The following is a 24,852-nucleotide window of genomic DNA, read 5'->3' on the forward strand; positions in this document are numbered from 1 at the left end:
AAACAAATCAATAAACGTATATTGAGAACCATCTTTTTAAAAAATATAATTCACTAAAATGTGGTGAGTACACGTGCTGGGAGGGCAGTGTAGGCAATGCTACAAGGCACACGATGGAATAAAAACTGTGCCCTGACCACCTTCTCAGTTTCTAAGCTTCATGGCCCACGCAATTCTGGAGATTCTGGGCCCGACGGAGACGCGGGAAAAGACCACTCTAAAGGCAAGAGACAACGTTCTATAAATGAAAATACAAAATTAAACCATTCTGGACCAATATCATCTATCTTAAAATATAAGAGAATTCTAGATGAAAGTTCATCTGTCAGGTTAGGTGGCGCAGAGGGCCAACAAGGACAATGCCCAACAGATATTTACTGCAGGCCCCCGCCTGCCCATCACGAGGAAGATGCTGAGTGATGATGGACGGGGTCCTGCACGTGCGGCGCTCCCCTCCAGGGAGGGAAACAGATGCTCATGGACAAACACACGTCAGACCATCAGCTGCAGCCGATGCTGCGGAAGCAGGAGGCTCTCGCTGCACGTGTGGCATCACGAGCACATGATGGGGGCACGGCCTGGTCTGCGCGGGCAGGAGAGGGTCCCCTGCCATCTAAGGACGGGGGGTCAACCTGCGACTGGGGGAGGCATTCCAGGCGGTTCCCAGCTGGGAAAGAGCGGGACGAGGGGAGGGGACCGGTGGCAGCCGGGGTGAGGGGCCCACGGTGGAAGCTGAGCTGGACCATATTAAAGACTGTGGTCACCGACTAACAACAGGGGGCGCTGAAAGGGTGCTGTCATGCTCAGACCCTCCTTCTGGGAGGCCCCCTGGCCACAGTGGGAAGAGAGAACAGGATGGAGGCCGGGGTGGATGTGGGGAGACTGCCTACGAGGCCCCTGCTCGGCACAGATGGGGTGTCCTGGGCCCAGGGCAGGGGTGGTGACAGGGGAAGAGAAGTGATGCAAAGAAGCCAACCATGGCGTTGGCTTGTCAACAGCGGTGGAGAGAGGAGAGCTGGCGCCTACCTGTGGAGCTGGGCTGAAAAGTCACTGAGCAGGGTGTGTTTTCCCTTCTGCACTGTACTTGGTTTTGTTTGTCAGTGGCAGGATGGTGTCTGAGCACAGCTCGTGGCTGGACACGGCACACACGGGGTGAAGGCAGCTCAGCAGCGATGCCCTCAGCCCAGCTTTGCTTGGAGTGAGGCTTCTCATTGTCTTTATGGTCCCCCTGGCACCATTTCAGAGCAGGGATTCCCTCTCCTACTTAGATGACCTTAGATAACTTATCTCCACAACTGTGTCTATGTTTTCTCCTTCACACTCAAACCCTCAGCCAACCGGCTGAAGTGCAAAAGCAGCTGGTTGAGGAGAAAGGCTTTTGCCCCTTTTCTGAGCCCAGATGATTTCTATCTTGCATGATATTTACCCGGCCAGTTTCTTATTGCAAGTACCAACACCCTGACTTTCTCCATTGATTTTTATCAAACGTGAGCAAAATACAGAGCTTAAATAACCACACAATCTGCTCTATGGAAAAAGACAGCAACGCTGCTGAGACCGAGCCCTCGGCGGGCCAGAGGACCACCGTGCAGGAGGCCACGGTGGAAGCTTGCCAAGAACACGGCCCAAATTCAGAGCGGCTGAGGCCCGACCAGGACGCCGTCGGGGAGCGCTGGTGTCTGAAAGTAGGATTTTGAAGGGAGGCGATCACATCAGTGGGGAAATCTGACTTATTCAATAAATGATGCTGGGACAACGTGCTAGCTGCTAACTAGCTGGAAGGAGGAAAAAAGTGAGACCCCTACCTCACAGCAAGTTAAAGATGGAAAGAATCAACACATGTGAGTTCACGGGGATCCTGCAGCTGGAGACAGAGGAGTCTGAGGTGTGGAAGCATCACTTGGAAATGCCTCTTCTCGTCCTCAGCAATGGTTCTCAACAAGGGGCACTGCTGTTTGGAACCTCCAGCAAATGCCTTGTTCCTTCTAACTCTCCTAGGAGGGCTTTTCTGAAAAAGGCCAGGACGAGGTGGGGGGAGGTTGGAACAAGCTTCCTCTTTCCCTCTCCTTCCCCGAGTGTGAAAGCCCCTACGTGGTCGGCATTCACAGGACTGAACGTTACGAGACAGTCGTCAATTTTCAGATGCCGTCAACCTTCTGCACTGGAAGAACAGAGCCCTTCAACTGTTTGACTTATCGCAGGAGGTACTGAGGGTCTCATAAGCTGTGTCCGAAACGCGTCCTGCTCACAAGATCCTGTCTTTCCTCAGAGGCTTCTGAACAAGCTGCTCGGCTCGGCTCTGCTGCCCTCGTGTCTAGGCCTTCAGCTCTGAATGAGCCCTCCTCAGGGATCCTGAGCTGAGGCTTATAGATTCTCTACTTCCACGAGCATCTGCCTCAACTCTCCCTAACACCCTCTTCTCCACCCTAGAAACAGGAATGTTAAAGGAAGGGTGAAAACAAACGTTCTCAGGATATTTCTAGTCACCTTTGTATGCTGTTTAAAAACAGCATTGTTGCTGAGTTGTAGCACTTAATAGACATTTGTGCACAGAGGAGCTTGGGTGGGAGGGTCCTGCTCTGAAACGCTGCCAAAGGCGACACCCGAGGAGGCCCCTGACCCTTCCAGCAAAGGTGCTGCTCCAGCCCCCCTCCACCCTGCACACCCCTCCCCCCAGCCTGGGGTCTAACCATCTCCCCAGTCCGGCTACCAGCCCCAGACAACCAGGTCAGTGGCAGACTGTGGCCTGTTCAGGAGCTCAGATCCACGCAGAAAAGAATCCCAAAGATGACTTTTGGCTTCTTCCCCAAGCACACACCTATTTTCATCAATTCATGTGCCAATTTCAAACTCAGCTTTTTAAAGAACACCTCTCATCCTGAAGGATGCTTGCCGAGCTGCCCTTACATTTCACCCAATAACTTCGCAGTCCTTCTCCTGTCCCTATGATGCAGAAGGAATTCAATACATCTATAAAATGTCTTCTTTCCTGGGTCTGCTAGGAAACAGTGTAAGTAGGGCAAGGTCCTACTTGATGAGGCTTAATCTCATTTACTGACATGAGCTGAGTAATAATTAATAGCTGCTTACATCCTCCAGCTTGATACACGCTAAAGCAGATACGAGGAGGGCATCCACTGTGCTGCTTCTGGGCTGCGCGGCTCTTTTCCCTGCCACTCACGGGCCACAGCCAGGCCAGGCCCTCCCTTTGACAGATGACGGGAAAGAGCCAGGTCCCCCATGCAGAGAGCCTGGGGCTCTGAAGTTATTTTCCAACACCTCCCCTGAGGCCCAAGTGCTTCACACACACCCTCTGAAAATGTACCACCTGCTCTCCCGGAAACCGGGGCTGGAACTTGAATTCTGACACTGAAGTCGAAATATCTCTTCAGGGGCACGATGTAAAGTCCAGTAACCCTCTGCTACATGTGGGTGAGCCTGACTAGTAAGACAAAGAACTACTAGCTTTTCCTGGTAATATTTAAATAAAACGGAAGATTCACTTTTGGAATCTTATGACTTGCGGAGAACAGTACAGCAGAAACATTTTTCTTTCACCATTCAGGATGTAGATCTTGTCATAAGGAGTTTCTATTAACAACATCATTCTTTTTTTTTTTTTTTAACATCTTCATTGGGGTACAACTGCTCCACAATGGTGTGTTAGCTTCTGCCTACAGCATCATTCTTGAATAGCTCACAGAAACATCGACTGCAAACGCTTAAATGTTAAAAAGACAGTTTAAAAAGTAATAGTATATTTAGGGTAGAAAACGTTGAGTTTCATATTTTCACACGAATGATAAAAAATGGAAACATTACTAGAATGGGTCTGAAACTGGCCTCTGCCCCCTTTAAACAGCATATTCACAGATAAGCGGAGCGGCCCTGGGAGCAGAGGTGCCTGGAGAAAGGCAGGTGGATGCTGTTCTGATGACGGCAGAGGCAGGGGGACGGGCAGAGGGGACGAGGAGGGGAGAAGAGGGAGAAAATGACGTCAGAAGGCAAGGTGACAACGCAGCCAGAGGTCAGGCACCACCTGGAACAGGGGTTTGGAGGCAGAGGATGCAGATAACAGAGGCAGGAGAAGCAGGTGTCCTCGCTGGGGACTGAGCACGGACACAGAGCCTGGAAACAATGACGTACGACGTGCAAAGTGAACGACGCGGGACTTCCCTGGTGGCGCAGTGGCTAAGCCTCCGCGCTCCCAATGCAGGGGGCCCGGGTTCCATCCCTGGTCGGGGAACTGGATCCTGCAGGCATGCCGCAACTAAGAAGCCCGCCTGCTGCAGCTAAGACCCAGTGCAACCAAATAAATTAAAAAAAAAAAAAAGGGAACGACGCAAACTGGAACAGAAGTGGCCTGGACGTCAGCCAACAGATGCGGCCCCTGCCCAGCCCTGTGTGTCCTTCGCCTCCTCCTTTTCTCTCTGCTGTTAGAAAAGAGCATTTGTTTCTCCTGCCCGGAGAAGGGGAAAGAGCACAGGGCCAGTCAGGGCCCCGGGTCCATGCCACTCCAGCCGCCTCCTGGCTCCACAGCCCTGGGCAAGTCATATCAACGCCTCATCTGAAAAGTGGGAAGAACGGCACCCAGCATGGTGGTGGGTGAAGGCCCCCAGCTCAGTGCCAGGGATCCACACGTGGCGACCTGCCGTTACTGGCAGATAAAGCCCTGGGCAATGGTCAGGAAACCTGAAGCCCAAGCCTGGCGCTGCTACTAACTAGCAACGTGACCATGGGTAAGTCCTGTCTCACCATCTGCTAACGGGGACAGGAATAGCAAATCTAATGCATGCAAAGTGTTTTGTAAGTTGCGGGTAGCCTCAGGCAACTTGAAGTTATGGTATCACTGTAGTCACAGGAATTGTAACACAGTGAGGTTCCCAAATCCTTCTAGAAGGATCTTTCTCACTCGTATGCCTCCGTCTCCCTCCAGTGCGGCTCTTCTTCCTCGATGTACCAACTCTGGCCTTGTCTTTGCTTGAAGACTGACATACACTGTAAGGTGCAGGAACTTCTTTGAGGGGAGGAAGGAGGCGAAGAGGTAGAGAAAAAAACACCCTAAAAGGTACTAAGAGAAAAAATCCACACAAAATGGTAAAGCCACTTTGGAAAACAATTTGGTGGTTTCTTATACAATACAGCATACAAGCCAGCAATCCCATTCTGAGGTGTATTTACCCAAGAGAAATGGAAACACACGTCTACACAGGAAACTTTCTGTTCTCTCTCTTGCGTATGGTGGTGGTTATACTACTATGCATGTGTGTCAAAACTCATGGAACTGTACACTTACAGCTGGTGGGCTTGACTGTATATAAATTATGCCTCAATCAAGCGATTAGAAAATAACACTGGAATATATAAATAGGTGAGGTGATGGGTGCACTAACTGACGAGATGACAAGAATCCTTTTGCAATGTAGATGTACAAATACATATCAAATCATCACGGAGTACACTTTATTTTTTTTGCGGTATGCGGGCCTCTCTCTGCTGTGGCCTCTCCCGTTGTGGAGCACAGGCTCCGGAGGTGCAGGCTCAGCAGCCATGGCTCACGGGCCCAGCCGCTCCGCAGCACGTGGGATTCTCCCGGACCGGGGCACAAACCCGTGTCCCCCGCATCGACAGGCGGACTCTCAACCACTGCGCCACCAGGGAAGCCCGACACTTTAAATTGTAACATTTAAATGGTAGTATCTTACCATTTTATTTGTCAATTATATCTCAACAGAGCTGAGGAAAAAAAGAAGGAAAACGACAGGGTCATCTTTGATATTTTCCCTTCCTGTACTGCCACACTGTCCCCCCAACCCCCAAGTCCCCTAGGATAAGGTACAAAAGTTATTAAATAGTTAAAAACAGAAGGAAAGAGCCACTCCCTTACCTGAGGAAAGAAGGAACATTCCACTCAGACACAGTAAAACCAGCCAGTGCAACCAATGGAGCCAGGGGTCAGGGGCAGGCTGTCACCCTTGCTCCAAACAATGGTGTCGAGAAGCAAAGAGCACACCAGATCAGAGGAGGACGCTGCACTGCACAGGGAAAGGCCCACAGAAAGGGACTCACACACAGCTTTTCCGAGGCCAGAGACGAGAGAGGAAGGCCTGCTGCTGGGAGAGCCTACTGACCGCCCTTCAAGATGGGCACTTAGTGCTTCCACAGAGAAGAGAACAGCCGGCCTTCCCGTGGAGGTAAGTCTCCATCAGTTCCGTAGGACCCAAAAAGAGGTACCCTTCGAGAGCATTCAAGGTTAGGGCAAATATAAGCATTTCAGCTGAAAATCACTTCTGTGGAGGGCCACAGACTGCAGGTACTTTAAATCTGAACTTGTGGACATCTCACGTACCAAAGCTTCCAGGAGGTCAGTTACAGTAGATGAGCGCATGAGATAATAAAAGTGTCACCTATTGGAGTTTGCAACTCCAATACCAAACTCGAAAATCAGTCCAGTAATGTCATCTCCCCAAAGTACAGTCAGAAATGATTTACACAGTTCTGAGCAACGGTGTTTATTTTCATATGAGGAATGGTGCTTGTACGCTTGCCAGGCTGGGCCAGAGGCAGGGCCATCCCAGTCCTCTACCTTGAAGGAGGAGGACTCAGGTAGGGAAGGGGTGTTCTTTATGACATCAGTCTCAAAAGTTCAAGAAAACAAGTAAATAATTTAAAATGTGAATAAACACTCATGTACAAAGATGTTTATTAACAGGGTCATTTATAATGATCATGAAAAAGAGGAAACCACCTAACTGTCCCCGGACAGGAGAATGGCTGCAGAAACACGGGTGACTTCTAAAGATGAAATATTATGGAGTCACTAAAATGGTGTTAACTTGAGAGTTTTACATGACATCGGAACATAGTAATAATCCTAAGTGAAAAATCCGTAAACAAAATGGCCTGGGCCATATTTCAACCATGTTTAAGAATGCACCGGGGGTTTCCCTGGTGGCGCAGTGGTTGAGAGTCTGCCTGCCAATGCAGCGGACACGGGTTCGTGCCCCGGTCCGGGAGGATCCCACATGCCGCGGAGCGGCTGGGCCCGTGAGCCATGGCCGCTGAGCCTGCACGTCCGGAGCTAAGGGACTAAAGAAACAGGCCCAATAAGAGCGACTCTCTCTAGGTGTTCTTTACATTTTTTGATATTATGAAAACTGTTTACAATGAGCAATTACTACTTTCATCAATTAAAAAAAAAAACCTTCAAACACTACAAAGAAAAGTACTTTTTTTTAAAAGTTAGGCATGTACAACCAAAATATGCTTAGTTTTTCCTAGTAAAGAAAATGAATTTCATATGAATCTGTCTGTTTTCAGCCTAGGCCTCTCAGACAATTCTTTCTTCCTTACAACCCACAACTTAAGATGCAGAATACGTCTTCTGTTCTCTTCATTTATCTTATCTTTGTTTTTCACTTTCAAGGCTGTCCCTTCGTTCTGGTGTCTGAGCCCTCGGTGAGTAGGTCTCTGCATGGTTTGGGGCCTCGATGTGCAGGAGTCTAAAGGTTCCTCCTCGGTCACACTTGCTCTTTCTCTGGATTCTTTCTTCATCCTTCTCATGCTCCTCTGGAGGTTTTGGCCATCAGGACTGAACTTAACCCAAAGAATAAAGCAATTTCCTGATGGTCCAAGTACTTCACAGTAGTTGAGGTTAATGTTTACAAGAAACAACCTATGATTAACTCTTTTAGCCTATCTTGGTTCACAGAATTAGAGAATCATAAAACATTCGAACTGAAGGGACTTTTAGAAGTTATCTATTCCAATTTTGGTCCTTCTGAAGATGTGACTGTCCTGAGAGTACAGGTTGTGATTACCCACTTACTGTGTAGGCGGCGCTCAAACGAAACCCGTGTGAAGGCAGCAGAAGTGATGCCCCTGGCTGACATGCATCGGGCTTTCTTAATGACACTACTCCTGACCCCGGGGGGGGTGGGATACCTTGAGGTCCTGGCCTCAGCCAGGGGTGGGAGGCAGAGACCATGGGGAAAGAGCAGAGGGTGATAAAGAGAGCGGGCTACCAAGAAGGCTGCAGAGCCTGCACCCTGGAACGTTTTCAGGGTCAGCTGATGTCTCAAGTGCTGTCCAGCTCCATTATTTTACATCATCCAGAGACCACAGGGCCGGGAAGAGGCAGTTTAGCCTGGAACTATGAACCACAGGATTGTCCTGTGGGGAGAGGGAGTGGAAATTTCTGACCCTCTCCTGAGCAGTGCAGTCAACGGCCTTCATGAATTTATGGAACATGAACAAACTTATTTTGGTCCTCTAGCTACAGTTTCCACTGCAGAGCCTGTGGGCTCAGCTCTTCTGTACCAGGCCTCATTCCGGATATATCCACTCTCCCTCCTGCATTTTTGTCATTCTGACATTTAAATGTCTTGTTGGCTCATAAAGCGTGTGTGTTATTCAGATGTTTTCCACACAGCCTTTTGCTCCCTGGGAAGGCACTGTTTAAACCTAGTCAGTAAAAATATTTTTTAAAGGATGAAGAAATAAAAGCAAAATTAATTCAAATGAATTAAAAGTTAAAGGAGTTAGGATGATTTGGCCAGAAGAAGGGAAGATTTAGGAGGTCCTACATGACTTACATGAAAAATATTAGAAACGGAAAGACGGCCTCAGGAGGCATAAGTGTTAGTTTCCTGGAGGTGTTCAAATGGGATCTGAATGACTGAGTGGTGGGTTAGAGCAACAGAGCCCCTACCTATTATTTCCATTTTAAACGGATAATTCAGTGATTCCATGAAAAGGTTACCAAAAGGAAATACATTATCAGCCACTCTTTACCCAGTTGGAGATACAGCAAACACTCTTTCCAACGACAGGTGAATAGATAAACAAGATGTGGCACATACATACAATGGAATATTACTCAGCCATAAAAAGGAACGAAATTGGGTCATTTGTAGACACGTGGATGGACCTAGAGTCTGTCATGCAGAGTGAAGTAAGCCAGAAAGAGAAAAGCAAGTATCGTATATTAATGCATACACGTGGAACCTAGAAAAATGGTACAGACGAACCCATTTGCAGGGCAGGAATAGAGACGTAGACGTAGAGGACGGACATGTGAACACAGAGGGGGAAGGGGACGGTGAGACGAATTAGGAGATTAGGTTTGACATAAATACACTACCATGTGTAAGTAAAATAGATAGCTAGTGGGAATCTGCTGTATAGCACAGGGAGCTCAGCTCAGGGCTCTGTGACGACCGAGACGGGTGGGATGGGGGCTAGGGGGTGGGAGGGAGGTCCAAGAAGGAGACGATATAGGTATACATAGAGCTGATTCACTTTGTTATACAGCAGAAACTAACACAACACTGTAAAGCAATTATACCCCAATTAAAAAAAAAAAAGTCTTTCACTGTAGTAAGAAAAACTACGCTCAGGAGGAAAAAACTTTGTAACTGAATGGGTTGCCACACACTGCAATAAGCTCCCACTGGAAATGTGGAATTACTTGCAGTGAAGATTTGAAAAATAGATTATTACCATCTTGCGGAGCGTTTTAGGTGCAATAGTGCTTGAAAGCCAGGGACTAGAATAGCTGAGCTTTACACGTTTTCTCCCACTCCAAGACAGAAGTGGCTCCTGAGCGTTTTTCCCTTTCTGTAGGCACTATAGACAGATTCCCTCCAAATATTCTAGGTAAAGTTTTTTCTTCACTCATAACCAAAACTAGATGCATTTTCACGAGCAAACCACTTAACATCCCTTCTATCAACTGGCAAACCTAGGATCACTTGTTCCAGTTCTGTGCCCTGAAGTGTTGGGCTGCTTGGCTAAGTTCCAGGAACTATATTAGGGAAATACTTTCCCTTCAGCCACAGTTTAAAATGGAACTATGTACATAAATAGATATCTTGGTTCTTACATATTTATTTGCTAATTCTGTTCCAAGTATAATGGAAGCTCAATAAAAATGTGAATGACACAAAAACATTGATTCCTGATACCACTACGTATTATTTCTATTAATGGAACATTAGTATAAATAGAAGAGTTGATAGATGAAGATTATTATCTTAAGTATTCTCCATGCTCAACTTATAGCCCCATATTTCTTGTTCTCATTCCAGAGGTTCTTAAGCAATAGTTCTTAGGCAGCAGAAGCAAGAGAGGACAGATAACTATTAAAATGATTTAGTCGGACTTTTTGTGATGTAGCAAAGTCTGTTCAAGGCTCTGAAGTGCTTCATCAGAAGGCTGCAAACGATTCACTTCCACCATCAAGTGCAAAATACAGTGTAAGCAGCCTGAACAAGGCAATAAGGCCATAAATCGTTCATCTGGTTGGTAAGTCAGGTGAAAATTTAGCAGTTCTTCATATCTCTGAGACTATGAAATTAAAGTCTTGTTACTAAATTAAGAAACCAGAAGCATTTACTTGATATCACCTTCAAAGAACCACGGAGACAGAAGTTAAAAAATATAAGAGAGATAAGACAGCTTATAAGGTTTCTTTGAAAATTATTTCCCAATTCTGAGAATTCTCCCAGCACTTCATTCCTTGTGCATGATTAAGATAAACTTTCTTGGGCAAGTCACTAGCTCCCTTTGCCTCAATTTTTCTTTCAGAAAACTTAGAGCTGGGGAGGATGCTTTGATATGAACATAAAGAGCTTTCTTAAAACAACCAGAAAGCAACCAGATATAAGCTACTCTTTAGTGATGTTTTAAATCAGTTAAGAGAAGAAAAATATGTAATTATACTGTCTTTTATCATTACCTACTTAATTACCTTTACTGGAGTTCGTGTGTGGATTCAGATTGCTGTCTTGTGTCACTTCCTTTCAGCCTAATGAACTTCTTTTAGCATTTCTTGTAAGGCAGAGCTGCTAGGAGGGGATTCTCTCAGTTTTCATTTACTTGGAAATGCTTTTATTTTGAAAGACAGCTCTGCAGGATGCAGGACTCTCTCGGCACTTTCACAGGTCTTCTCACTGCCTGCAGGCCTCCACTGTTCCTGATGAGACGTCAGCTGTAGTCTTGGTGGGCTTCCCTCATACTCCCCAAGTCACTTCTCCCTTGCTGCTTTCCGATTTTCTCACTTTCAAAATTTTGACTATAATATGTCTGGGTGTGGATCTCTTTGTGTTTATCCTCGTTGGCGTTTGTTAAGCATTTCGGGTGTGTAGGTTAGTGTCTTTCATCAGCTTGGGGAAGTTGTCAGCCATGACTTCTTCGAGTGTTTCTTCTGCCCCTTTCTCTCTCTTCTACTTCTGGTATTCCCATTGTGACACTTAACAGTGGGCTATCTTTTTCTGAGGTTCTGTTCATTTTTCTTCATTCTTCTCTCTTTCAGTTCCTCAGACCAGATAATCTCTGTCATTCTATCTTCAAGTTTGCTGATTCCTTCTTCTGACAACTCAAATCCACGGTGCAGCCCCCTAATGAGTTTTTCATTTTGGCTACTGTACTTTTCCACTTTAAAAAAGTGTTTTAATTGTGGTTAAAATAAACATAAAATTTACCATTTAACCATTTTTAAGTGTATAGTTCAGCGACATTAAGTACATTCATATTATTGTGCAAACATCCCAATCACCCAACTACGGAACTTTTAATCTCAAACGGAAACTCTGTACCCATTAAACAATACTTTTCCATTCTCCCTGGCAACCACCATTTTACCTTCTGTCTCTATGAATTTGACTACTCTATCATATGAGTGACATCATACAGTATTTGTCTTTTTGTGACGGTCTCCATTTCACTTAGCATAATGTCTTCAAGGTGCACCCATGCTGTAGTATGTGTCAGAATTTCCTTCCATGTTTTAGGCTGAGTAATAGTCCATTGTATGTATAGACCACATTTTGTTTATCCATTCATCTGCTGATAGACCTCTAGGTTGCTTCTACCTCTTGGCTATTGTGAATAATGCTATTAAAATGGGTGTACAAATACCTCTTCAGGTCCCTGCTTTCAATTCTTTTGGGTATACACCCAGAAGTAGGATTGCTGGGTCGTATGGCGATTCTGGTTTTAATTTTTTGAGGAACTGCCATACTGTTTTGTACCGCAGCTGCACCACTGTACATTCCCCTAGCAGTGCACAAAGGTTCCAATTTCTCCACATGCTCACCAACACACTATTTTCTATTTTATTTTGTTTTTTAATAGGGGTGTGAGGTGATATGTCTCACTGTGATTTTGCTTTTCATTTCCCTAATGATTAGTGATGTTGGGCATCTCTTCATGTGCTTGCTGGCCATCTGTAAATCTTCTTTGGAGAAATGTCTATTTAAGTCCTTTGCCCATTTTTGAACCAGGTTGTTTTTTGCTGTTGTTGTAGGAGTTTTTTACACATTTGTATTTTGGATAATAACCCTTTATCAGATGCATGATTTACAAATGCTTTCTCCCACTCTCTAGGTTGGCTTTTCACTCTACCGATCGTGTCCTTCGATGTGCAGAGCTTTTAATTTTGAGGTCGTCCAGTTTATCTGTCCTTACTTTTGCTGCTTTTGCTTTTGGTGTAGTATCTACATTTGGTTCTTTTTTTTTTTTTTATCATTTCTATCTCTTTAAGGATAGTCTCTATCTATGCGATGAGTCACTGCTCCCACACTTTCCTTTAATTCTTTAAGAATGGTTTCTTTTAGTTTTTGAACTAAGAAAATAAAATAATAGCTTCTTTGAAGTCTTTGTCTGCTAAGTTCAGTAACCGGGCCCCTCCAAAAGCAGTCTCTACTGCCCAGTTTCTCTAACATGTCCCATAATTTTCTGTTGAAAAATGGACATTTTTAGATAATATATTGTAGCAACTCTGGTTACTGGTTACTCCCTCCCCACCAGAGGTTATCTGTTTGTTTGTTTACTTGGCTGGACTAATTCTGTGTAAGTCTGCTTTCCCTACAGGGTACAGCTGTTGATGGCTCTCCTCAGATATTTATCCCTTTTATATACTTTAGTCTGGCTTGCTAGGGATCACCCATGGGACAGCATAAGACACTTACTGGTCAAAGGTTGTGCTTAAGTCTCCTTAGCTAGTTAGATTTTCACCCTCTACCATGACGTTTGGGGCTTAGAGACTGCTTTCACAGTTCAGAGAGCAAGGGACGGTGGGAAGGTCTGAATATAAAGGAGCTGCACAGGAGTTGGAATTATTATGTATCCTGGCTGTGCTGGTGGCCATAAAAACCTGAGCATGTGTAAAACCTCATACCACTGTACACCAGAAAAAGCGAACTTTACTGTATGTAAATTTTTAAGTGACTGGATTTGCCTTTTAAGAAAAGATACCTCGACACCTGTACTGCTCTTACACAGCTGAATCCAATGTGATCATTTGGGTTCTTAAAAGTTCAGTACTTAATAATTAATAGGGGGACAGAAAACAAAATCTTTCTTATTATACTATTGCCTACTGGGGGTCATTTCTTCTCAGAACACAATACAAACTAAACTTAAAAATCCATAGCCTTCTAATGCTTAATAGTTAGTATGATAAGGTCGAGCTTTTATACCTGACCAAAGAAGTCTCTTCTGGATTAGGTCTCGTCATTTTTCTTCAAGTAAAAATTCTGGATTTCCTTAATTGTTACTGACAAGGCCCACAGAGCCTGAAGACACTGAGACTTAAAGATCCAGAAAAATCAAGCAAATGTATACAAAAGTAGAGATGGCAAAAATCGGGGCTGACAGACGGGGTGCGAGGCTGGACGCACTGCCTGCCGGGTCCCCAGGGATCCCCAAGTCTGCACAGCAGGCTGAGGCACACAGTGACAGAACAGCTCAGCGAGCCTCTCTTCCCACACCAGCCGCCACTTTAATTTCAGGTCAAGTTGAAAGCAATCCCTCTTTTTTTTTTTAAACCTTTACGACAGTAGATGAGCTCATTTATAACTCCCAACCACCTCGCTACTCTCATTTTTGCTTTTAATCTTCAGAGTAAAGGCAAAAACAAACAAAACAAAAAGGGAATGAACAAACAAAAAAACAAAAAGGAAGAAACTCAGTCCAAATTTTTAAGCCAAGATTCATTCTCTTGCTCTTACAAAAGCCACCCTTTCCCTCGACAGCCACCAGTTTCTTGCCTTTTCTAATGTAGCCTATAGTTTCACAAAATACTTTTATCTGCTTTATCCCTTTTATTTTATTTTATTTTATTTTTTTATAAATTCATTTATTTATTTTTGGCTGTGTTGGGTCTTCGTTGCTGCACGCAGGCTTTCTCTAGTTGCGGCAAGCGGGGGCTACTCTTTGTTGCAGTGCGCGGGCTTCTCGTTGCGGTGGCTTCTCTTGTTGCAGAGCACGGGCTCTAGGCACACGGGCTGCAGCAGTTGTGGCGCACGGGCTTACTTGTTCTGCGGCATGTGGGATCTTCCCAGACTAGGGCTCGAACCTGTGTCCCCTGCATTGGCAGATGGATTTTTAACCATTGCGCCTCCAGGGAAGTCCCTGCTTTACCCCTTTTAAAAAGATGCTCTCTTTCTTCCTTCGTGCCACTCAACTGGCAAAGCCTTCTATTAATCAAACTGTGACCACCTGCTTATTCATCTTGATACACATCTGTGCTCTCGCTGTGTGCGGATAGCTCTGTGTCTCACTGAAGTTGGAACCACTTGGTGGCAAGGATGTGCGTAAGTGGCCTCCACGGTCCTCACTGGGAACAGGGCTCCATCCACTGAGTGTCTGACTATCTGGGTTAAACGGTTCACCCACTGCTCTCTTCCCCTCCCCTGCCCAGCAAAAATGAAGATAAACCCATGGGAGATGTGCCTTTACTTCCTCGGGGAGGCAAGAGTGTGGAGAAGGACTACGAGATTATTCCTACTGTGTAAGTGCAGGAGAAACAGACAAAGATGATGAAGAAAGGAAAGAGAGGATGAGGAGAAGAATGCTCCTTGTAAGGATAAAAACAGTAGGAAGGAAACTTGAAAAACCAGCTTTCTCTGTTCTCAGGATTCCAGGAAACACTCCTGATGAGTAACAAAGGTTCTGAACCAAAGACTAGGTCAAAACATGGTTGTACAGGATCCTAGATTCCTTCTGGTTTCTCAAAGCTCTTTGGCTTTAAATTAAGCTTAAGGTATCAGTCCCATTGAAAGTGGATTCAATTGAATCTCAGTCCAGACCTCCGTCTTCAAGTGAACGTGGGGATGGATCCACTCATTTGGGCCGAGGCTTAGGAATAGACCGAAATGAGAGGCCCTTTACATAACCATCAAAAGACTTACCCTCTCGACTCACCATACAGAGCGGGTAGAAAGGGAGGTCTCCTGCTTCTGCTCAAGACTTTCTTAAATCAACGGCCACCCGTACCAAAACACCTCCCCAAAACAGCCTTCTGATTAAGGCCACAGGGACATCCTGGCAGCCTGTGGCAGAAGTAACTAAGACAGCCGGTGCTCTCCTACAGGGCCATCACTCACCTCAGTAAACGCTGCTGAGATACACGCAGATACCACACGGTTAAGTACTGTGGAAACGCTACCCGAGGCCCCCAGCACATGGTTCTACCACCCACTACTATGGATCTGTGATCCAGAAGGATGGCCCCTGACAAAACTTAAGTGGGTAATCGTAACACCAGGCACACCATTTTAATGACTTTATAAAATATGCTGGATTCCCCAGCTCCCTGCCTTTGCTCTCCACATAACACTGAACCTGAGACCCTGGCCCATTTGACATTCATGTGAGAGTTCACAGAACCTCCAGAGCACCCAGCAGTGACAGCAGACCCCTGCCGAATGCCCTTCACACTGCAGAATTAACAGGATCAACCTTCACTGGTAACTGCTACACATCAGCCTATGAGGGCCTCTTCCCAAGAAACAAGATCTCAAGTCTCTGCCTTACAGTTTTCCACTGTAAAAATAATATGCATGCATATAAAAATTTTGGTAAATACGGAAAAGGAGAAAGTAAGGCAAGGAACAATGCTCCTAGCCCACCACTGCAAAATGACCATTGTTTCTGTGTACATTTTGCTGTACTAGTTTTATCCACAGGGGTAGGCATTAATTATGTAAGCCACTGGGAGGCCACTGGTGAATTAAATAAAATATAGAAGTCAAAATAAAAATGAGTTACAGGGCTTCCCTGGTGGCACAGTGGTTAAGAATCCTCCTGCCAATGCAGGGGACACGGGTTCGATCCCTGGTCCGGGAAGATCCCACATGCCGCGGAGCAACTAAGCCCATGCACCACAACTACTGAGCCTGTGCTCTAGAGCCCGTGAGCCACAAGTACTGAGCCCCTGTGCCACAACTACTGAAGCCCGTGTGCCTAGAGCCCATGCTCCGCAATGAGAAGCCGCCTCAATGAGAAGCCCACGCACCGCAACGAAGAGCAGCCCAGGCTTGCTGCAACTGGAGAAAGCCCGCGCGCAGCAACGAAGACCCAATGCAGCCAAAGATAAATAAATAAATAAATTTATTAAAAAGAAATTAATTACAACAGTTCCTTTTTGAAAAGAAAGTTTTTCATTATTACATAAGTAATATATGCTTGTTGAAGAAAAAATGTCTAAAATACAGGTAACCAAAAAGCCAGGGGGAGAAACATCATGCATGAGCTCATCTCCTACAGATAACTACTGTTTATATTTGGTGCACTGCGTTCTTTTTTTATGTACATATAAATGCCTTCCTTTTAAAACAGGAATTAAAGCCATTAGCCCATTTAAAAATGCCTTCCATTCAAAAAATGAGGTGATACACGTTTTCTGTAACCTGCTAGTTTCACTCCATGTACATCCAACATCTTCATTTCAAATGGCTGCAGTGTGTTGCATTATATAGCAACGCCATAAATTATTTAACCTGTACCTTTTTTGGTTGTCTCTGGGGATCTTTTATGAATTATTAGGTAATTCTTGTGTAGTCTAATAACCAGCTAAGGAGTTTTTTTTTCCTCTCCTTTCAAAGAAGTTAAATTTTTTGACTCAACAACTACCATGAGACAAAGTTAATCCCAAACCACTTAACCACTCTCATTTTTTAAAAAATTTTTTTAATTAATTAATTTACTTTTGGCTGTGTTGGGTCTTTGTTGCTGCACACGGGCTTTCTCTAGTTGTGGCGAGCGGGGAATACTCTTCGTTGCAGTGCACGGGCTTCTCATTGCGGTGGCTTCACTTGTTGCGGAGCACGGGTTCTAGGCGCGCAGGCTTCAGTAGTTGTGGCACGTGGGCTCAGTAGTTGTGGCTCGTGGGCTCTAGAGCGCAGGCTCAGTAGTTGTGGCGCACGGGCTTAGTTGCTCCGCGGCATGTGGGATCTTTCCGGACCAGGGCTCGAACCCGTGTCCCCTGCACTGGCAGGCAGACTCTTAAACCATTGCGCCACCAGGGAAGTCCCACCACTCTCATTTTTAATGACACATCTGAGGACTAGATATGACTGATTTTAGAAACAAAATTACTTTTGCCAGGGCGAAATACCCAAGAAGACTATTTTGTCATTTCTCTTTGCACAGAAATGAAAATAGCCTTTTGCCTGCTACCATGAAGAACCAAATCAAGCAGCCATTTGGATTTCCTCTACTGGATATATAGTTATTGAGAGTTCAGGGGTTTTAAAGACAGTATTTTCTATTCAGAGACTGATCCAGGGCGTTAGAAGTCAGTCGTCTCTGCTCTCTGAATCACTAAGACAAACCTGTCCTCTCTGTGTGCAACCACCACAGGGACCAGGTCTCACATACTCTGTGCGTAGATGTAGAACGTGACAGCACACGCGGCCTCATGTCTGAGAAGTCAGGTTTTTCCAACATAACGAGGTCTGAAGACTCAGTGACAGCCTTGGAATACTCACCTGCCACCTTCACCCTCTGTCTCCCATGACAAGGCAAACAAGTCTGCACCAGACTGCCCTCACTTGAAGGAATGTTGAATACTCTGCAAATGTGTGATAAAGAGCAGCTATGAAAGCTAAGGATGCCACTATCCCAGTTCTCAGCGCTGAGCTCTGAGGGCCTCAGAGCCTGGCTAAGGCAGGACGTGGCCTCTCTGGGGACAACAGTGTGATCCAGGTGTGACACTTTCTAGGCAACACTGGCAAAACATGTCCTCAGAGAACCCTTTCTTCACTCTGATCACAGGAAGCTCAGATTGTCCTAAACGCTATACAAAGTGTAACAGACACACTCTCCGTAGTTTGTTTTCAACCCCAGACAACTCCTTCAAGCAAAAGTACAAAGGAAAAATACACAAAAGGGCAAAGACAACTAAATTAAGATGAATTTTTTTTTTTTTTTTTGCGGTACGCGGGCCTCTCACTGTTGCGGCCTCTCCCGTTGCGGAGCACAGCCTCCGGATGCGCAGGCTCAGCGGCCATGCCTCACGGGCCCAGCCGCTCCGCGGCATGTGGGATCTTCCCCGACCGGGGCACAAACCCGCGTCCCCTGCATCGGCAGGCGCACTCCCAACCACTGCGCCACCAGGGAAGCCCAAGATGCATTTTTATTATGTGCAAAATGGGGGGCTGCGGGGGGAGGAGAGGGACTCTTAGGAATAAGTACCTGGACTGGGGAGGGTCAGAACTGCCAGCTGCCCGATTCGAGATCATTAATTACATGGGCAAGGGCGGCGCACCTGTGGCCTTGGACGGTGCAACAGAATAATTCACTAGGTATTTGTGTTAAGTGCCTACTAGGTGTCCCGTTGGTTGTCTGCTGCGGATACAAAACAACAGGATAAACAGGCCCCTATCCTCCAGCTCTAAGGGAGACCCACTACCACAATATATTTAGGTCCCCCTGTCCCCAGCTTCCAGGTGGCAGGTGGAACTCCTCGTGCAGGCACGAGGGATGGCATCCTGCAGGCAGAAGGGACAGAGTTGGGAAGATGGGCTGGCATCACACTGCCCCGTCCCCACGCTTCTTCTGAAACGGGGAAGAGTCCCCCCTGAAATGGGGACTGTCACAGCAGTCTGTGGCACAGAGGGGTCATGGGCCAACATCAAGGGGCTCCCCATTTTCACAGCTGCCCAAACTTGCCCCCAGGTGGCTGCTGAGAAGTCACACGGGGAGCAGACAGTCTATTTAATGACACTGTGATAGAGCAAAGGCAGGAGATAAAACACAATATGACTTCTACCACAATATCTCATCTGTTCCTCATCTGAAACGGGCACTGTCTTAACTACTGAGTTCAGAAAAGTAATTGCAAAATTATCCTGGGTAATTATTAGTCTTCTCTCAGTGACAGAGGAAATCCAGCGCAAAGTTAGGGCTAGAGGGGGCTCTGACAGGTCATTTAACTCCTGACTTCAGACAGAATATTGAAAACACTGCAGACAAATATAAACCCATTTTTAGATGACTTCAGGAAAACCGTTTACATTTTCCAGTACCCAAGTTCCCCATTTTGTAATACTCGTCTTTGTACCTCATCTAGTGGTCCTCCAACTTCATCCGAATCACTTGGGGGGCTAGCTAAACCCAGATTGCTGGGTCCCACCCACACAGTTTCTGAATCAACAGGTCTTGGGTGGGGCCTGAGAATGTGCATTTCTCACAAGCTCCCAGGTGGTACTGATGCTGAGGGTACTAGGACCACACATTGAGGACCACGGTTCTAACTGAACCCTTACTGGACCGAACCCTTACATCCTCAACAGAACTGGATACTAGCTGGCCATCGTCCCCTGGTCCAGAGGCACACAGACACTGGAATAACAATCCAAGAGTCCCCTGGTCATTTTTTTCCCTTCAGCCTAAATAACAGAAATTCCCTAACATCTTATTAGAGGCATCATTTTCCAACCCTTTAATCATTTGTGAGGTTTTCTGTTGGGATCTCTCCAAGTCCCTTTTAGTTGTGGAGCCGTGAACTAGACCCGGAACCTTAGTCAGAGATGGGATGAGGTTGAGTATAAAGGGAAAATGACTCACAGATTCATACCACATCCTCCTTTTATTAACCTCCAATACCCGAGCTTGCCTTGTTACTCCCTCTGATTCCTGCCCTTCTGACACCGTTACAGGCTGCAGTAATGCTGAGTTGACCTTCGAAACGCCTTTCTTCAGAGAAGCTCAAAGCACTTCTCTAACTAACACAACTGTTGACTCGACATCCCCAACCAGATTGGGGATGAAGTAACTTGTTCAATCGTGTATCAGTTTAAGAGGGAGAGAAAATCGGGAACCCAAATTCAGGTTTCCATCCAGACATCACTCTGTGGAGAAAGATGCCCCTTACTTTTATTATACCGCTTTTTTATTACTTTTATTATACCGCTTTTATGCAGTATCAAGTTTCCTCCTTTATAGACTAATAAACAGTCCCTTTCCAGGTGCAGGTGAAACTCCTGATCTCCTTCCCTGCGTGGGGAATCGTCCCAGAGACCTGCGGTTGTGGATCAGGCCCTGGGGGCCATCCCCCTCTTACCTCCATCACTTCCCCAGCTGCTGGAAGAGACAGGGAAGCAGGGCCCCGTGGCACTGCCGGCTGCCTGAATCCTACAAGGCGGAAGCCCAGATGGACTGAAAGCAGCCCACGGGTGACCCCCGACCCTCCCCATTTGTCTTCCTTTCCCTCCTTCTATTCCTTGCTCTGCAGGTTTACTCAGTGTGCAAGTCGCGGCCCAGGCTCTGTCCCGCCTAATTTGAGCATGTGGGCTCTTTGAGAGTAGGAACTATGCTTTCTTTGTGCATTGTATGGCTCTGGGGGTGCTTAATACATGCTAAATAGTAACAGCCGTCCCAGCATTTCCAGAAGCAATCGGCATTCCTGCCGAGGGCCAGATCCTATTACCATACACTTGTGCCCAAGACAGGCAGCGCTGAAGACACCCCTCTGCTCACTGCTCCTTTCATCCGGAACTCAATGTATCAAATCCTATTCCTGCAAGAGTCCCTTCTGAAAGAACATTCTAGAAGTGTGATCACTGAGCACATGCATTAGGCTCCCAACCAAAAGGCAACCTGTTAGATAATGTAAGTCTAGCCACACAGTTACCTATTAAAAACCGCAGGTGGATGAAGGGGAGCCAGAGAAAACGTTCCTCTCCACTTCCCTGAAAACCCCTCAAAGCTTCAGAGCAGAAGACTCTTCTCTAGGAATGAGGTCACAGTAAAAGAAATCTACTGTGATCAGGAGTTACTCTGTCAGAGCCTCTGGGGCTGTAACTATTTTAAGGGGGAAAGGACTAGGACAGAAGGGCGGGCTGCCAGGGAGAGCAGCTTAAACAGGGCTGGAGGTCACACCTGCACAAAGTTAAGTGCAGGAGGCTCAGGTGTGCCCGGCACACGGCTGAAACCACGGGTCCCGGGCTCCTTCCACAGGCCACAAAGCTGCCCATGTTTCTCAGCATCTGGACCCCCTGTTGGTGACTCTAGGTAGAGCTCACTGTGATTGGTCACGGCCAAGGTCACAAGTAGTCAACAGAGCCTCTTCTCAGGAGGGCACCGAGACCACTGTCCCTTTACCAGCCCCCCCCCCCCCAGGGTGAGCCGCAGGAGGAGAATCGAGGCTCCAGCAAACAGGAGAAATTCCCACCCTGACACTGACATCACCTCCTGGCCTAGATCACTCTCTCAAAGCGCATAAATCACAAAAGCAAACACTCGGAGAGTGTCTACGAGCATTTTAGTAACTCCTCCTAAAAGAACATACGCTTCCTTGTAGTAAAAACACCTTGGGAAACTTCCTTCTGTTAAATTAAAAACATGGATAAGTCTTAAACAGCTTTTCTTTTTTGCAGGACTAAACTACAATTGAGCGGATGAATAATAGTTTGAAAAGGATCTAATACGCAACCACAGTATACCTCTAGAAACACTCCACTGAGACTCTGATGGTGCCTTATTAACAGTCGAAAGTAAGAACAGTTACTCTCTTTGGATAAAAGTATGTATTCTGAAGAATATCCTGGAACAAAGTCGCTTTAACTGCTGAAGATGACATTACAGACTTCTCTGTTATAATTACAATGAATCCGGATGGCAAGTTTCTCTTCTACTCAATAAAAAGACTTAAGTTTAAAAAAAAAAAAAGTTTATTTCTAAAAATAGCCCAAGAACTCAGTTCTATTTTCCCATCTTACATTCTTTTCCTACTAAATGTACCACTGAAACATTTCCTTTCATTGTTGGCACCTTGGGTTGTTCGGATTTAAAATCAGACAATACATACTAACAAAGAAGTCTTTAAATGCAGCTTTCCAAATGGAAAATGGCATCTGAGGGCAAGCCTTCCTCCCGGCCCACAGATGATGGAGCCCTAACGCCTGGGAGCAGCTACTACCCCGTTAGAACTGTTTCATTAAAATCAACATTCCCAGGGGGGAGATAATTTACGTATTAATTGATAAAGAAATTCCTGCCAGGTTCTGTGTCATAAGCAAGTTGTTTGGCATGAAGTCAGAGTCTTCTGAATTAAAACACACTTTGAACTAAGCAAGGTGATCCAGACTTAATTGAAAATATTCTACATTAAAATCTTTAGTTTTCTTCAGTCCGAATTTAAGCCGGCGACTTGTTACATTGAAAGCAGTTAAGATTAGGGAATTCTTCCAGAAGATAATTTCAATTACTTTCCAAAAGCTTCCTCCTAAATTCATTTTATTTTTTAAGGGCTTCTCTTTAGGAGTATATGGATTTAAGCACCAAATCGTCCTTTAACAAAAACTGTCCATCTACACGTTTTACAAAATTACATTTGACACTCCCATTATTTCTGCACATAAACTTGTAGCTCACAGTAAGTGTAACAGGAATCCACTTTCAACATTTTTTTTCCCTCTAAGAGTTAGGTAACCATTGAAAATAGAGCTCAATGACACACCATTCCATTAAGCAAATATCTGAGCAGATAAAGTATATAACAATCCACAGACTGCCTTTGCAAAGATAAAAATAGTAAGAATCACATACTTTCTCTTGGGAACATCGAGTAAGGCAGGTTTCTTGCATTAGGATACATTTAAGGAAAGCCCCTTCGCCACCATTCTTAGAAGCCTCTAAAGTGCCCACCCCAGAGTTCCCAGTTTTCCCAAGAGATAAAAAATTACTATGACAGCAACATTAGGAAGATTTAAGGAGAAAAGAACAAAGAGAAATCTGAAAGATTCACCCAGTACTCACAAGTACTTTCAAAGAAAATCGGGGCTGCAGTTCTTCAAAGACTGCTCTCTGGGGATCACCGACACAACCTGAGTCTAAAATAGACGCCTCTCACATGGGGCGGAGAAGTCACATTTCAGCTTGCTAACTTCTACTTGGGTAAACAGTTTTACAACTCATAGAACGAACCCTGGCTAAAATTAACTGCACCGGCGCAGCGGGCAGGAACTCGCTGATCTGCATCATGTGTGCGGGGATTTATTCACTGGGACAACATCGGTGTCCTCTTAATGGGAGATCTGGCCAAGGGGCGTGCCCTGGGGAACAATACGGAGCATCATGATTATGCTAATTATTGAATTCAGTCCCATGGTGCTATCTCCTTTTACGCTGTTTTCCTGTTTTCGCAAGTACTGACAGAGGGAGAGAGAGCAAGCTCTTTTTCACAGCAGGCGTTCACTTGATTTTTAAGCACTTTCAAATCAGACAAAACTTTGGCAACAAGGTGGCAGTGCTGTATGCTCTTCACAAGGAAAAACCAAGTAAAGGGATATTCTGTCAGATTATTTACACAGCATGATTAGACGTGGTACTACGTGAAATTAAACAGGCATCAAAGACACATACCAGTAAGTCTACCAACAAAGAGCGGTAAGTGAAAGCTCTTTTTCTGATATATAATGAACGAATTTCGTTTGCCTTCTGGCTTTGTCTTCTGCATCTCCCAACGAGCCGCTGTGAGGATACAGGTTCACTAATAAATTACAACTGAGAACAAATATCTCAAATATTTGCAAAAGGCATCGTCCTTAGCGAGAAGCATGTTGAAGTGTATTTAACTGCCTGGCTGTCTGGAACTGGTAAACTGTCCTTTATAGGTGACAGACCACCTATAAATCATGTTGAAGCTCAAGTTGACAGTTAAAGACCCCAAGTACATAGCTGATATTCAAAAGAAAACCGGAAGTAACACGGAACTTTCTTTGGAAAATACAAGTTGCCTTAATAAGTACAACTTAGATCAAAGACACAGAACTGCTTATCTACTCAAGATGGTTCAGACTAGTCTGTGTAGATATTTAAGTTCTTATGACACATTTTGCTCTTACTGGACACTTTATGAGAACTATCCAGGCACACTACCAACATCAATCAAATCTCCAAACATCTCTGGGAGATGTCATTTTCCCATTTTGTTTTTTAAACAGATGGGTAAACAGGGAAATTCAATGCCTTGTCCAACGCTTCTCACTGAATCAACACGGGATTATTCCACCTCTGCTCCTAACCTCTCTCTGACATGTCTTCCATGTTAACTATTCAGCTATAATCCTACAAATCTTTTCAGAGCTGTCTGTTTTCCCAATTTTAAAATGTCATATGTCAGTTTAGATTTCAAGAGATTTATTCTGCTCAGCTCCCAGATCCCAGGTCTGAGCTCTGAGGCTCACAGCCCAACTCCCTGGTACAGGCAGGTGACATGGACCCGTAAGACCTGGCTGTGTCCTTATGAAGCACTTGGCCACCTGTGGCACGCCACCCAAAGTGGCGAACGGGCTGGTTCTCACTGGCATGAGCTGGAGCCACCAGCACAATCCCCCTCCCGGCTGTTTACAAAAACTGCTGGCTGCCAGTCCGGGCTTCCACCCCCAGGCCCAGCCTTATGCGGCTATAGCCAGCACGTGCTCACCCCCGTGAGATGGTAGCTGCCCTGCATTCACCATCCCAACCCGTCACTGGAGTGGGCCCCCCGACTCTGCGCCAAAAGGAAAGAACTTATCGCAGATGGCTGACCTCTGATTAACATGATCACTTCTCAGTGATCCA

At 45.6% G+C, this 24,852-nt stretch overlaps 1 protein-coding gene across 6 annotated transcripts in view; it reads right to left on the reverse strand.

The window, feature by feature from the left end:
• SLC20A2 (solute carrier family 20 member 2) overlaps window positions 1-24,852 on the reverse strand; it is a 104,468-nt gene that overhangs the window by 50,323 nt on the left and 29,293 nt on the right. Inside the window, exon 1 of one of the 6 annotated variants that reach the window (XM_082680292.1) lies at window positions 23,047-23,254. The exons of the other annotated variants lie outside the window; for them this stretch is intronic. The gene's annotated coding sequence lies outside the window, so the exon portion shown is untranslated. Of the gene's footprint in view, window positions 1-23,046; window positions 23,255-24,852 lie in introns of those variants that run through there. 6 annotated transcript variants of the gene reach the window in all.

Source organism: Grampus griseus (genome assembly GCF_964374135.1).
Source record: "Grampus griseus genome assembly, chromosome: 21".
In the NCBI taxonomy this organism is placed as follows: Eukaryota; Metazoa; Chordata; class Mammalia; order Artiodactyla; family Delphinidae; genus Grampus; species Grampus griseus.